Source organism: Ixodes scapularis, unplaced genomic scaffold, assembly GCF_016920785.2.
Source record: "Ixodes scapularis isolate PalLabHiFi unplaced genomic scaffold, ASM1692078v2 PGA_scaffold3__209_contigs__length_174095766, whole genome shotgun sequence".
Lineage (NCBI taxonomy): Eukaryota > Metazoa > Arthropoda > Arachnida > Ixodida > Ixodidae > Ixodes > Ixodes scapularis.
The window spans coordinates 94,177,514-94,191,812 of NW_024609868.1; the positions used below are offsets into that span (position 1 = coordinate 94,177,514).

Consider the following 14,299-nt stretch of genomic DNA (forward strand, 5'->3'; position numbering starts at 1 on the left):
TGAAGCAGGACGTAAGAAAAGGCGCAAGGAACAAGGCCGGACAGCGGTCATAATCCACCGTCTTAGGACCCACAGTGCCATAATCCCGGTCCGCAGGCACAACATGCGGTGGGACGCTGACCCCGACTGCTAGACTTGCGGCTTGTAGGCCTACAGCGGCCACCATCTTCTCGAATGGGCTAAACACGATGGCGCTCGAGTGTTGCTGAAGGCGGCCAACGCCGAACTGGGGTTCACCTGCGGAACCAAGGAAAAAACTGCACGGATCAAAACAGACCAAGGGGCGAGCCCTCAAAGCCATGCTCACCTTCCAAGAGGAAATTGGTCCGCTCTAGACATCCACGGTGGCGGTAAAAAGCTAACGAGATCCAAACATTTCGGTTTAGGACTTTTCGGTGTAGGGCGTCTCGGTGCGATATTTTCCGTGCACGGACTTTTCGGTGCATGGATATTTCGGTGCGCGGACATTTCTGTGCACGGACTTTTTGGTGTGAGACTTTTCGGTGCGCGGACATTTCGGTGCACGGATATTTCAGTGTACGGTCATTGAAAACCGCGATTTTTTTTTTATTTTATCCAGAAATGATGTTTTTGCACTTTATAAATTTTTAGAATTCTTCATCCATTTATTGTTTCATACACGACCTAGGTGACTTCGTTAGGCACAGCACCATCCTGCGGGAGGACTGGATGCTTCGGAGGTTATGTTTCGTTTGCCGGTGTCTTTATTCCGACGTACGCACAGACGCCTTCTGTAAAGGTGTGGGCTTTCATATTAGTAATCTGTGTAGGAAAGGCCCTAAGAGCAAGAAGCTTGAAATTGTTAAAAAATACCCGAGACATGTGATGCGACTTGTGCACGTTAAAAAAGAAACACTGACAAGCGATCCCGTCCAGCGTCTCCAATCCTCACGCAGGATGGTACTGCACATAACAAAGTAACTTAGGTGGTATATCACTAAGTAGCCGTAAATGAATGACCAAGTCTAGAAAACTATGCGAAAAAAACGATTTTTTTTAGCTAAAATAGTGCGTATTACGCTTAAAAAAACAACAAAAAACTCTTGATTTTAATTGGCCGTGCAGCGAAATGTTCGTGCACCGAAAAGTTCGTGCATCGAAATGTCCGTGCACCGAAAAGTCCCACACTGAAAAGTCTCTGCACCGAAAATTTTCTGCACCGAAACGTCCGTACACCGAAAAGTTCGTGCACCGAAAAGTCCGCACCGAAACGTCCTACAACGAAACACCCTGCACCGAAAAGTCCTAGACCCCAAGCTAACCACCCACGAGCCGAGAAAAAATGGCTAGACTGGCCTCCTCGACTTACCACTCTCTCCCGCCTACCGCTGGAGGCGCGGCCCTGCACCCTCTCCCCATCGTCGAGTGGAGACAAGCGCAGTGTGGGTTACTGTTGCTGTTTCCGTTTTAAGGGGTGTCCAAACAGGACACTACAAAACTCACGACTCCGGCAAATCGTGAAAATTGAAGCGGACGCTTCTATTTTTACGGTCTGTCGGAGTCGTGAAAATGTTTGCAGGAGTCGTGAAAATTTTTACGATCACGACTGCTCTGCTCTTCAGATTGACGTCACACGCCACCTGCGTCTGTCTCACCTCGCCAACGCCCTCGCGTACCGCCGTCGCCTCGGCTCGAAGGCCAAGGAGGTCCGGCTTCGGGTGGATTTGGGACATTGCTGGGTCGAAGGGTGCGTTTCGCCCGCCTCGGATCTGCTTTCTTTGTCGAGATTCACTTTCGTCGTGATGGCGTCCGATGCGGTTCCGTATTGCGAGCGGAGGCCTTGAGCGATTGACCGACAGCCAACAGAGCGTGTGAGTGGCTCTCCGGACCCACGTGATAAGCAGAGCAAGGCCGCCGTGGAGGAAGCGAGGGGGAGATTTGACGGAGGGAAGTTTCCCTCCGGGAAGAATTGACGGAGGGAAATTTCCCTCCGACGGCCGGAAGCGGATCGCGGCAGAGCGCGGCACGATTTGCCGGAGTCGTGAGTTTTGTAGTGTCCTGTTTGGACACCCCTTTAGACGACGAAAAAGAGAGGACGTCCGACTCCGGTGAAAAGCAAAATGGTTCTGTTTATTTTCTCCTTTTTGGGGACCGTCTCCCGCGGAAAAACCGGCTCCCGGAACGAGTCGCTCCCGGTTCGTCCTCGCCATCTCCCCCACGTCACTGTTTCTGGGCAACGCGCTGCTCTCGGCTGCCCTTTTCTTTATTATTCATGCAACAAGCAAAGCTTGTTGTACGGATCTCGCCTCGAGCGGACAGGATTGACTTTGCCTCAAAACGCCGCTCGGCGAACACCACTCGGCCCGTGGCTCGTCAATTCTCCACATGGGGCGGTTGCCCCCAGTGGCCTCCTAGGCGACCGAACGCCTGGGCAGTGACAGAAGGGTTCAGGAGCCCACTCGTGTTTGATAGAAGAGCATTAATAAAAATCTAACTGTACACACACATGATCGGCATCCTCCAAATAGTTATTTTTTTCCCGTCGCGAACAATAAGCAGCTATGTTCTAATTTTGCGAAATGTGTTTTCTCCACCTAAGCCGTGGCCCCACAGACACCTCAAGAAGCTTGAAGGTTTTCCCGACCCCGTTAGAAAAGTTCTTGACAGGCTTTGAGACATTTCAGGAATCAGGGGTGCCTCTGATGGGGCCAACGAACACACCAGGAAATATCGGTGCCCCCTTCAAACATCTCAGGAATTCCTGAAGTCCCCTTCACACCCTTTAAAAATTTAGAACTTTCCTCTCAGAGTGATTTTCAATAGGGACCTCGCCATGTTCCATTGAATGTATACAGTTCTTTTCGCAGGTGTCGTTGCCGATGCCCTTTTCCACGCTCACGAAATTCACGCCGACACAGTTCCTCTGCAACACCAAAATCCAGCACATTGTCGCTTTTTTGAAGTTGATGCGCGGACACTTGTCACTTGATGGCGCTAGCTTCTAGTTTCGTCAACGCTAATAAAATGTCGTTTGCTTTGGATGCTTTGGACTCCGGTGCCTGCGCGGATGATATCGGTGCAAAATAACACTAAATATTTGCGCATTCTGAAATGAACACCGAATATGAAATGCGCTGGTGACGCCGAAACCCAGGAGAAGCTAAAATTTTTTTTAGAAGATTGCCACTTATGATTTCATACGTTGGATGGCGACAACGACCGTCAAAGATTTCAAGACCAGCACGCACATACGCGCTTCAATTGCTTGAAGGTCTGGGACGCAGAAGTGGCCATCGGCCAACGCTGCTTTTGCATTCACGGCCAAAAAATAGTCGTGGAAATTATGGTGAAGTGGTGACTTGTCCGTCGAAGGTACGGCATGAAGATGTGAAGCCTCAGGCAATCCAGCCGCGGCCCTATGACTCCATGAGACTCCTGTGCCCACCACGTCGCAGAGGACTTTCATCCTGACAGGGTGCTTTCCGGGTTGCATGAGGTGCCATACCGGAAATCCCAATTCTAACACCAATGTTACGTAATGTTGCGTTTAATTTACAAGCTGACGTTTGTAGCCAAATCAGACCAGATTAAAAGTGTCATGCGCCGTCTGCACGCGCTTTGTCTTCGTTTTCGGTGGGCTCTGGCGCGCGCCTCAGCAGCATTGCTACAATTTGTTCAGATTTGTAAGCACGGAACGAACGACATGCCACAAATATAGTAATTACGATTTGCACGAGGGCATGTTAAATTTGTGCTGCCACACTCCATCTTGCTTAAGCAGGTTTAAAATTAGTTCCTGGATTTGTTGCGTACAGAAAGAAAAGCTAAGTTGCAGCCTGTAATACAGAAACTTAAATCTTTGTGAATCGCGGCAACGAATAATCAAGCCCCGGCCGTCAGTTTCCAGTATGACGCCGACAAACTTTACATCCAAGTGCATTTCAATGACCATTTTATTGTTCAACGGCAATAAAAACACACATAAACTTACGAAGCAAATTGTGTTTAGATATTTTTCATCGAAGGCAGCGTACTTTGAAGAGCAACAACATTGCGCCCTATTGGCACTGATTTCGGCTTATATAAGCTTTTACCCGGCACATTAGTCGCTTTGTGTTTTGTTAGTAATATCTTCACAAGTCCCAAACCAGCACAGCTGAAAGGAAAGCTTACAGTTAATTAATATTGAACTTTTGCGACCTTGTTGAATAATGACATTATGATAGGAAAAATAAGTATGCCTGATATTATCTATTTCATAAAACAATTGATATGTTTGATATACAAGAATATGATTGGTTCTGAGGAAAATAGGCTAATAAAATATAGTGTAGTGTCAGAGACATCATCAAACGTTTCTAATACGCAACTGAGAAGTTTTTAATCGCATAATAACTATTAGGAGCTTATTCCATGGCCTAAACCTTGGTAAAAAACACGACCGTAACGCTTACGGAACCAACACATGCGAGCCTCTTATATGGTTAGGGAAATCAATGTTTCCAGGGTGCAGTCAAAACAAGCGGACCTTTTGCGCTATTTGCAAACGTTTGATGCAGTTCACTTTACCTTCTGGTTTCAGCGAAGGCTGCTGTAACAAGATCCAAACTGTAAGTGTTACTTGGCTGCGGAAATGCTGGGGTGAGTACGGTACCTACTAATCTCGCGACCGCGGGCTCTGCCGCACTTTAATATGAAGCGGAAAACATGTTGATACGCTTAGATTTAAATCGCAAAGCAAGAAAATTGATTGGTGAAAACAACGGTCGAAATATATTTGAGCCTTTGCGCAAACATATCTGAAACAGTCCATTAATCGCCAAACGCTTTGTCGAAAAGCATTTGCATACTAAAAACATTCACACCATTCACAGCAAAAAAGCCTGGTTAGGAGATTTACCCCTACTGCTACATACTCTTAGCACCATTATTTCCAGTGATACACTTATTTGATTAAAAATAGGGGGCTGTTGAAGAGAACAGCTTTTATATATTTAAGGGTATGAAGAGGGTGTGTGGCCAGGATAAAGTAAGTCGAACCCCCTTCTTGAAAGATGTTCGCACTTCAAAAACATCTTAAGCACTGGTTGTTTTAGCGACTAGGTTGAATAAGTATTGACTGTACAATTAATTTTTCTCCATGAAGACACATTAATTGAAACTAGATATATTATGCTTTCTGTGAAACATTGACGAGAACAAAGCAACACACTTGGAATGCCCGAGTCCTACTAGAGCAACAAACAGAAACAACCGACACCGACAAGACTCAAAAAAGCGCTGCACGCACGTGAGGTAACCTTTGGCAGGCTCGCAGTCTTTCGGTGCTCGTAAAGTAAGCACGAGGGATTGCAAGCCTGAAAAAAGATAGCTTCGCGTGCATGACGCACGTGTTTAAGGCTCGTCGGTGTCCGTGTTTCTGTTTGTCGCTTTACTGGGACTCGGGCATAACCATCTGAATTGCGGAGACGGTCACCTGCGAATGAGAGCCTTTAAATTGTCGAGTCTATAAGGTGGTGAAAAGATAGACACTGTCGTGATTCCTTCCTCGTGCCTGATTTACTTCGTCTCTATAGGCATTTTCGTGCACGTAAGAGCTGCCTGTGGTGTGTAAAACCTTGTAACCATGTTGCTGGTAAACAGCTATTCCTAGAGGGCTGCTAAGATCGCCAGCATCTTAGTTTGGGGTGTTCACCAGCAGGCGAAATGTGTTCTGATAAAACCTGATAGTTTTAGCCTTAAGGAGTGCTGATTAGTTGCGTAAATTGTTTTAGTGTGTAATGCGAATTTTATGCTGCAAAATTTCTACCTGGCTCAAGCAACCATGGTTCCTTCAAATATTTTTATAACGTCGCACATGACGCCATCCTTTAAGTCCTAAAAGCACAAACTCCGAAAGCAAAACGTACAACTACACCAGAAGCTTTTTGCAGGTCCGCTCAGCCCAACTGACACTAAGTACGCTTGAAGGAGACAGCATTTCCTATTGCTTTCAACAGGGGTACCCCACAAGGCTAAATTATATCGCCAACACTCTTCAATCTGAGCATGATGCACCTATTTAAGGATATGAATGCAATCCCCAACCGGCGGCACTCCATCTACGCCGATGGCATCACACTTTGGAAAAATAAATGCACACACGCAGATATAGAAGAAACACTGCAGATTGCAGTTGATGTAACACCATACCGAAGTAACACACTTCCTCAGCCCAAGCTTGGGCCATACTGCCGCGAGCTAGAGTCAACTTGGCTCAAGCCTGGCACAAGCTTGCGCCAAACTGGCCCACGTATGAGACGGGGAAGTGTGCTGCTAGGGAGTGCACAGGATAAAGTACTCTCCTGCTCAACGGATAAATCTGAACGGATAGTCGTCATCAAACACAACGCCAAACAGCAACAACTCCCGATAAAGTTATTTCTAAATGACTAGACAATTCCTCAGAAAAACGCCATTAAGTTTCAGGGATTAACTGCACAGAACAATGGACGAGCCAACCTCACCTTAGGCAAACTTATCGACCAGACGAACCAAACAATTCAACTTAACAAACGCATTTACAACAGGCACAAAATACTAAGAGAACAGACCTCCTGTGACTCAATGAGGCTCTTCTCATCTCCCGCTTCATGTGCCACATTCCCTACTTAGACAGACCTCACCAAAACAGAATTAAACAAAGTAACAGTACAGCTAAGGAAAGTCAGCAAACTGGCATTAGGTTTTCCTATATAAGAGAGCCAATAAGTTTTAGACGACACAGGCACACAGAATACACTAGAATAACGCCTGATGGACCACAAGATTGGGGAATTCAGACGTCTATAAAACATAATCCAGGGACGCACCATCCTACGCACCCTGGGCTGTCAAAAGGGCGATAAAACTCCAGAAACGCACGACGCCGCTCTCGGCCCCTACCCAGGGCAATAATTAAGGTATCACCAATACCAACTAAAATAAACCCTGGAAGGCACCGGGAAAAAAAGCAGCCAACTACATGTCATAGAAATCCAAAAGGTCTATTCATAAGACAGCCCAGGTTCAATGGGCGCTCTACGTCAATGCTAGCCTCGCACCGGATTCCCTTTCGGCAAAGGTGGCAGCTGTAGACAAGGAGCTTTCTACGGTTTTCGTAACCCCAATACCTGAATCACGCCCCAACCCAAGCAGAAATACCTGCTATCACTATGGCTATCGCAACAGATACCTAGAGACCAGATAATTGAGCCCAACCAACTATCATCCCAACGGACTCGCAGTCAGCCTGCAGAGCACTCCGTTTAAACAAACTTTCTGATAATACAGCCTTTACATAATCGGTTCTCTTAAAAGGAACGCACACACTAATTGTTACATCCTCCGGGTCCACGGACATGAGGGTCAACCAGGCATTGAGCGCGCAGATGCGATCACCCAAGTTCAGAACTTCCGGGCACCTAACAACCCGTGCGCTACCTTGGAAACAACACCCCGAAACACACAATCCTTTTCCTACCACAAACATTCCTCTCAAAAGCTAGAGATACCAGGCAAACACACCCTAAACCCCACTAGAGCATGAATAGATACCAGGGCTTAATCGTAGGACAAATCCAGGCAAAAACTCTCCTAACACCATACGTCACACACAAATTCCTCAAGGCACCGGGTACAACCCGATGCATGCACAGCGGAGATTACCCGAACATACAGCATATGCTGTGGTCCTGCCCAAATACACGCATACTCGCCACGTTCCTCGCACCCATTCCCATATCATGGAGCGACAAGCTGGCTAGTTCCAGAGCTGGAGACCAACTCGCCCTGGCCGACCACACGGAGGCTGCCATTGTTGCCGTTTCAAGCGACCTGGACTAAGGTTGCCGTTTTACTAAAATGAAGTTTTTGTTCCTTCTTCTACCTATTGGAAATCTACTTGATCCCGAAGAGTTTCGTTACGAGCAAAGGTATTAAGTGTCTTCCCTACCTTTCCATCTCCGCAAGGGTAGCCAAATGGGGCCGGATAACGTTTGACCTTATTCCCTTTCTTTATGCATGTTATGAAGCAATTGTCCGTCTTCTGAAATAATTTAGAGGAAAAAAAAGTAATTAGAGTTTGTGATTCATTCCATGTGAACATTTATTTCCATTAATAGGATTACTACCTCTAATAATGCGGAAAACGTGGTCACATTGCTGCCAAATGCGAGTGTTTTAATATATAAACAATGCACTCACACAAATTGTAGCAAATTTGAAGGGTGAGGCCTTCGAAAAGAAAGCAGTTATCAATTAATGATGAAGTAGGCATATAAATATAACCACCAATTTTCGTCCTAAAATAAAAATGCTAAATAAAATACATAGGCATTCTCTTTTTGCGAATAGAGGTAAACCTTCAATGTTGCCAGTGCCGAAAATGCTTACATTGGTGTTCTCATGGGCAGATCGCCGAAAGGTTTTTATTATGCTGTTCGTGATATTTCTTAAGACGTTTATAAAATATTAAGCGAGCAGCATAGTGACGCACGTTGGTAAGAAATCGGAGATCGGAAAACGGCGGCCCGCTGGCCGGAACCGGCTCGTGACGCAATATTGCACACCCCGGCACGCTACCAAAAAATATAACCTCCCCCTCACCCCGCCCCAAAGCGTACACACCCTACTATTGGCACAAGAATATTGAAGGTTTCACTCCTGATGTAGTCGGACGTCCTGACCCTGAAATCGCCCTTCAGGGGCTCAGTTGCCTATGCAAGTGCACTGTATCATCCATCACCGATTTGTGTGCATCAAAGTGATGCATCAAAAAGGAATATTTAAGGTCGTCGTATTAGCCTAAATTTCGTTCCGTGCCACAATGCAATTAATTTATAACGATTTTCAGAACACCTGATATTTCAATCGTTATAACCGATTATCGTTGTATCTGAACTAGAAACTAACTGTTTCTCGACTAGAAACTCTAGAGACTGATTGTTATAAGCGGTACTTCATAATATATGGTATCGTTATAAGTGTATTGCACTGCATGCTATTCGTATGTCAATTTCAACAGCTTTTGACACGCTCAAAGGCTTGGCATGATGATTCTGACCAAGACACTGGTCAAGATTTTTGAAAAATATCACGCAGTCCACAATAGAAAAAAAATTGACCGTAAACCTAGACGGTATTGAGTTTATGGGGTTCTTTGGACTATGGGAATCAACGCTGTGTGACTGCGAGAATGATGGAAGCAGGACCCGAGTTTCAAGATCCTCGCAAAATACAGTCTGGAGCAATGAGTATAACAGCTCACTGAGTGTTGCATCGGTTATTTTCGTTAGCTGATCACCCCCCCCCCCCCCCCCCGCCTCCCCCGGTTTCTTTATCCTGCCAACTACGCAGCTGCTTTACGACGATTTGGTCTGCTGCAGCAGAGGCTTGCTGACCCATGCTTTCATCTCTTAAACTCTACCAATATTTTGCAAATCCGCCGTAATATTATTTACATGTTTGTATAGTCCTACGTCAAAAAATGGCAGTCGAATAATATTCTACTACTGTGTACTCTTTGATATACTAGCATCCCAGCAGCGTCCGTCGTACACACCACTACAGACCACAACGAAGAACACCCTTCGCATTATAATAGCGCTGTTTTATGTATCTAGACTGAGATTGCACATGTTGAGAAAGGAAAGTGGAGAAAAAGAGTAGAGAGCTAATTCCTACACATTAAGCTGCAAGTAATTTTTATAGTACTATGGCAATAATTGACGCAAGAAAGTCACACAACAAATTTGAAACTCAAAATGTCATGTAAGGATGTTCGGAAGCTTTCTCGTCATTTATGAAACTAGGCCTATGCTACCCTTTCTACATTATCATATTTTTAAAGTTTTTTTTTATTAAATATAAGACAAAAACCAAATGTAACTTACAGCTGAAACATGCTGCTCCGGATTAATGCGTTGGCAGAACTTCTCCGGTGTAATTTTTGAGCCCGCGACTTGCTTAGTGACATTAAAAAAGTCGTAGTAGGATTGCGTCATCCAGCAGTCCTTTCCACGCAGCCTGCAATAGAGTTCTCTCATTAGTACACATTTAAATATGTTTCCTGAATACATCAGTGCGTCACACCGTAATGGAAATTGGAACATTTTATTGAATAAAAAAAAATTGCACGTAAAACAAAATATAATCGTAAAAACAAAGATTACATCAGGGCTTCGCAAATAATTCGACAGAAACAATGCGTTAAGCAAAACTCAGCTCCTTTGGTTTTTATATATAGTATTCGTTACAAGACATATCCAAATAAACAGATAGCGGTCATAAGTGTAGAAACAATTCGCTTTTGTTCTGCCGGCTAATACTTTTGAATGCACAAACACGCTAAGTGCACAAGAGCTTGCATATGTGCAGTTTATGATCGTATCTGTTTTCCGTTTGCCGTCATTTCTCGACACTTTCGCGTGTCTAGAGAAAAGAGCACCCTTCTGCGGCTGTACTTTATTTCTAAAGTAAAATGGGGTCTCTATTTGCAGCCATTTTTCTAGTCTCTTATGTCATGGATGGTTGGGGAGGGGGTCTGCTCCTTAGTATACGACTCACGGTTCATGTAACCAACGTATAACAATTTATTAGTACAGATGGAACGAAATTTCGTGCCATAAATCCGATTAAACGTTAAGAACTTTGTTGACATTATAAGCATATCCCTACCCTTTAAACAAAAAAGATATGAAACGCCAATAATAAAAGTTGCTCTCTAGCTATCATTGTTTTCAAGAATTGAGATTGTTTACTTTTATAAAATATAAACGCCGTTTATCCTCAGATCCCTCCTAATTTCATCCTGAAACTCCACTTTGTCAATTTAACAACCGGCATTCATGTGAGTAGCATCAGAAAACAGAAACAGTACGCCCCATGCTCATCGGAGGAGACCCAACACTTCTAAGCTAATGACGTTTTTAAAGAAAAGTTCTCGTGAGCTACAATTTTGTGCGATGCTTTTGCCGCCTAACATTTAACCCAAGTCGGGGCATGCTAACGACGCCATTGGTGTGTGCGTATGAGGACCAGTCAGGAGAAGCAGCAGCCATGACGATGTATGTGACTTGTGCGGCGCATGTGGAAGAGAAAGAAGATGGCGCGGCCCAGGGCGTGCCAGGGGAAGCGTGTGGCATTTACCCGGTGCTCGACTGCAGGGCCTACTCGGATAAAGGTCTCTTATTTTCTGTGTCCATCAAGTCCTTTTCTTCTTGCGGGAAATCAGTATACACCGATCCCCGGAGACTTCAGCGAGATGTGTATCTTGGTGGCTGACGATTTGCTCATTCCGAAAAGATATTGGATGGGGGTAGTGAATGTGTAGAAGGAGCTGCTGGCGAACTCTTAGATGCGCTCTTTCAACAGTTTTCGTGAATCGTTACGTTTTTAAAATTTTGTTGAATGTTTTATGTGCTTTTGTAACCGAAGATTCCGCATGTATGTTATATCAATAATTTTTGACACTCTTGAACACTCAGCGGCGTCTGTTTTGGTGAGAGACAATGGACAACAAGATAATGCCAGAAGAGAACGTCCCCGCTGTAGAATAAGCGTGTTTCAGCTAAACACGAGATTCGAGACTAAGCCAGAAAGCCACTGAGGAGTGTGCATACGACTTTCTATCTAGAACGGCTATACACGGACTCAGATTTGTTACGTCACGGCGCGCTTCCTGTCTGGAGCTGTGGGCTGAAGTCACCATGAGGGACGTGCTTTCCTGTGCTGTTTTGGAAGAAAGCAGACAAAGACCTGCCTTCACGTCAAAACGCCGTGGCTGTGGCTGTATCAAAAAGAGTCGAGAAAGGTTTGAAGGTCAGTTTTAGAGTGTTTTCCGCCTGCACGGTTTGTCCGAGAACGTAAACAGGGGAAGTGAAAAGGAAACCCTAACGCTGTCGGATCATGGTCGCTTGCGCGGGAGGCACTTTGGGTTAAACTCACGGATAATTATGGTCGTCAGATTTTTTTTTTTCCAACATGAACGCCGGAAAACCGCCAAGTTACATGAACCCTTTGCGAACTGCGTTCAGCGTGTCTTCAAGGTCAAGCGGCCGTTCGAACTGTCGTCTGCTCGTTCAGACATTTTTGGTTCTTGTCGGCTGCTCGTTAAAACGACAGACGTCCGTAGATCAAAGGCGGACCCGGTAATTGCAATAAGAAGTAAGTGCAGGCCTCAATAGACTTTTATATTTAAAGGTTGGTTGGGTTAAGTAGGCTCGGTTTAAACAGTAGATAGAAGGAGATGTCGATAATTGTTACCAAGGGCTATCACCGAATTGTTATGCCTAGAGTTCCCGTATAGGCTCCCTAAGGGAGCCCGAGTTGTGCGTTCATCCCCGTAGCGCCGTCTTTCCTGCACGGCATGTTGGTCCTGCTCCTTACGTGACTGAATTCAGCGAATTGCGGCGCCGCGCGTTCGAGACGCGCGGCGCGCTCAAAAGCAGGGGAACGTACGGCAACGCGCACAACGTCTACTTTCCTGCACGGCATTTGATCCAGTTCCTCACGTGACTCAATCTCGGTGAATAGCGGCGCGGCGACACGTGGAAAAGAGACGCCCAACTCTGGCTCCCGTAGGGAGCCTATACAGGGACTCTTGTTATGCCTGATCGCGTTGGTCCGATTCTCCTTGCGATTTTCCGTGTCGACATTAACCATCTCAGCTACGGTTCACGCTTTTGCAGCCCGAGCTACCTCATGACTAAAAATAGCGAATAATGCGAAGCAAGCTTAACTTTCCATTTTGCGGCGTCGACGTGAAATGAATCGCCACACGTCACTATATTCATACGAAGTTTTGACGTGCCACGAGCCTCGCTAATTTCACCGAGGCGGCTAAAGAAATCATATACTTCCAGTGAGTCGTAGAATCAACAATTCTAAAGCAAAAAAAAAAAGAAAAGAGCACAGGGACATACATTGACCTCGACAACACCGCACTCGAATCGTTTGTTTACGGGCGACGGCGAACTTCTTGCCCACACTCCATCGCGAATGCGCGGTGCGGTGCCGGTGGCGCCCGCTAGGGGGCGGTTTGTTTGTAAACATGAGTTGGTCTATAGTCTATATATGGCAGCGCCTATGACAACACGAAGCAATACTAACTTCAATATGTATTCCATTTCTTCTTCACTGCAACTAGAAAACGTGAAAGGTGATCCAGACTTAATGCCCATAATGTGGCTTGGCGGTGGCTTGCAGGCTTTAGCCCCTGGATGACCCGGGAAAAGTGGACCATTGCCATCATGCGTGCTCCCAAGCCTGCACAAAAAAGTCAACATGTAGATAAATTATCTCGTTTAAATTATCAGTTATTTATTATGTGCAAAAAAAAGATCGACCGAATTGTGTTTGAAAGTGTGATTAAACGATTCGTGGTACATTAAGCTACAAAAAGCTTTCGTACACGAATTCGGAGTCCTGTTTGTACGAACAATTACTCAATTTCAATCAAATGTTGGGTAAATTTTTATAGTTATAAGTTTTCGATAGTATATAAAAATACAGGAATTGAAATATTTTTTTTGGAAGTCATCACCATGTCATTTACTTTGTTTTTTTAGGACTTCGTAGCTGTTTGTCGCGCGGTCGAGCGCACAGTCTGCGCTACGAGCGGGTAGTCAAACACGCTTGTCGGTGGTAGGTGCATCCCCAGGTTATTGCCTTGAACCCCCTTGAAACATAGCCGCTGCTTGGGGCGTAACAACAGTAAACCGTGTTTCTGCTTGATAAAAAGTAACATTTAGATTCGTATCAGCAAGTAACATTGACGGTTTAGACCGGGATGACGACGCTGAAGCATTCTTTCTCCTCTTAATAGTACAATTGTTAGATTGAATTGCGGGTTCGCGACGACAGAGGTAGTTCTTGGCCGCCGGCGTCCAGAGCCTCTGGCTGCCTTGCCGAATCTGTGTCCGCTTGTGATTGCCCCTGGCTCGGGGTTGGAAATCCTATCGAGCCGTCCTAGCTGACTCCCTAGGTTTCCACTGGGCCTCGTCTTGAGCGAACCTGGTCCCGATGTCGACGAACCATTCTTCCTGGAGTGTCGATGACTAGCGTCACTGAGCCCAGGTTAGACGTGACCGTGCTGGGTGACCATCTTTCGCCTTTATCGAAGTTCGCGTTTACCAGTACTTCTGATTTGATGTCCCCGGATTCTCCTTCTTCCTGCACTTTGTCGTAGAACACTGGCGTGATGGTACGCACATATCTAAGCGTGACTAAATTCGGTACCCCGAAAAGTAGTTCCCCCGGAAATTTGCCTCATGGATGGCGCGTCCTACGATAGTTGATTCGAAATTCTGCCAGCCTCTTT

General features: G+C 45.6%; 1 pseudogene; it reads right to left on the minus strand.

Moving 5' to 3' along the window:
• Positions 1–4,051: 4,051 nt before the first annotated feature.
• The window catches only part of LOC115313148, a 32,411-nt pseudogene continuing 22,163 nt past the window's right edge, over positions 4,052–14,299 (minus strand).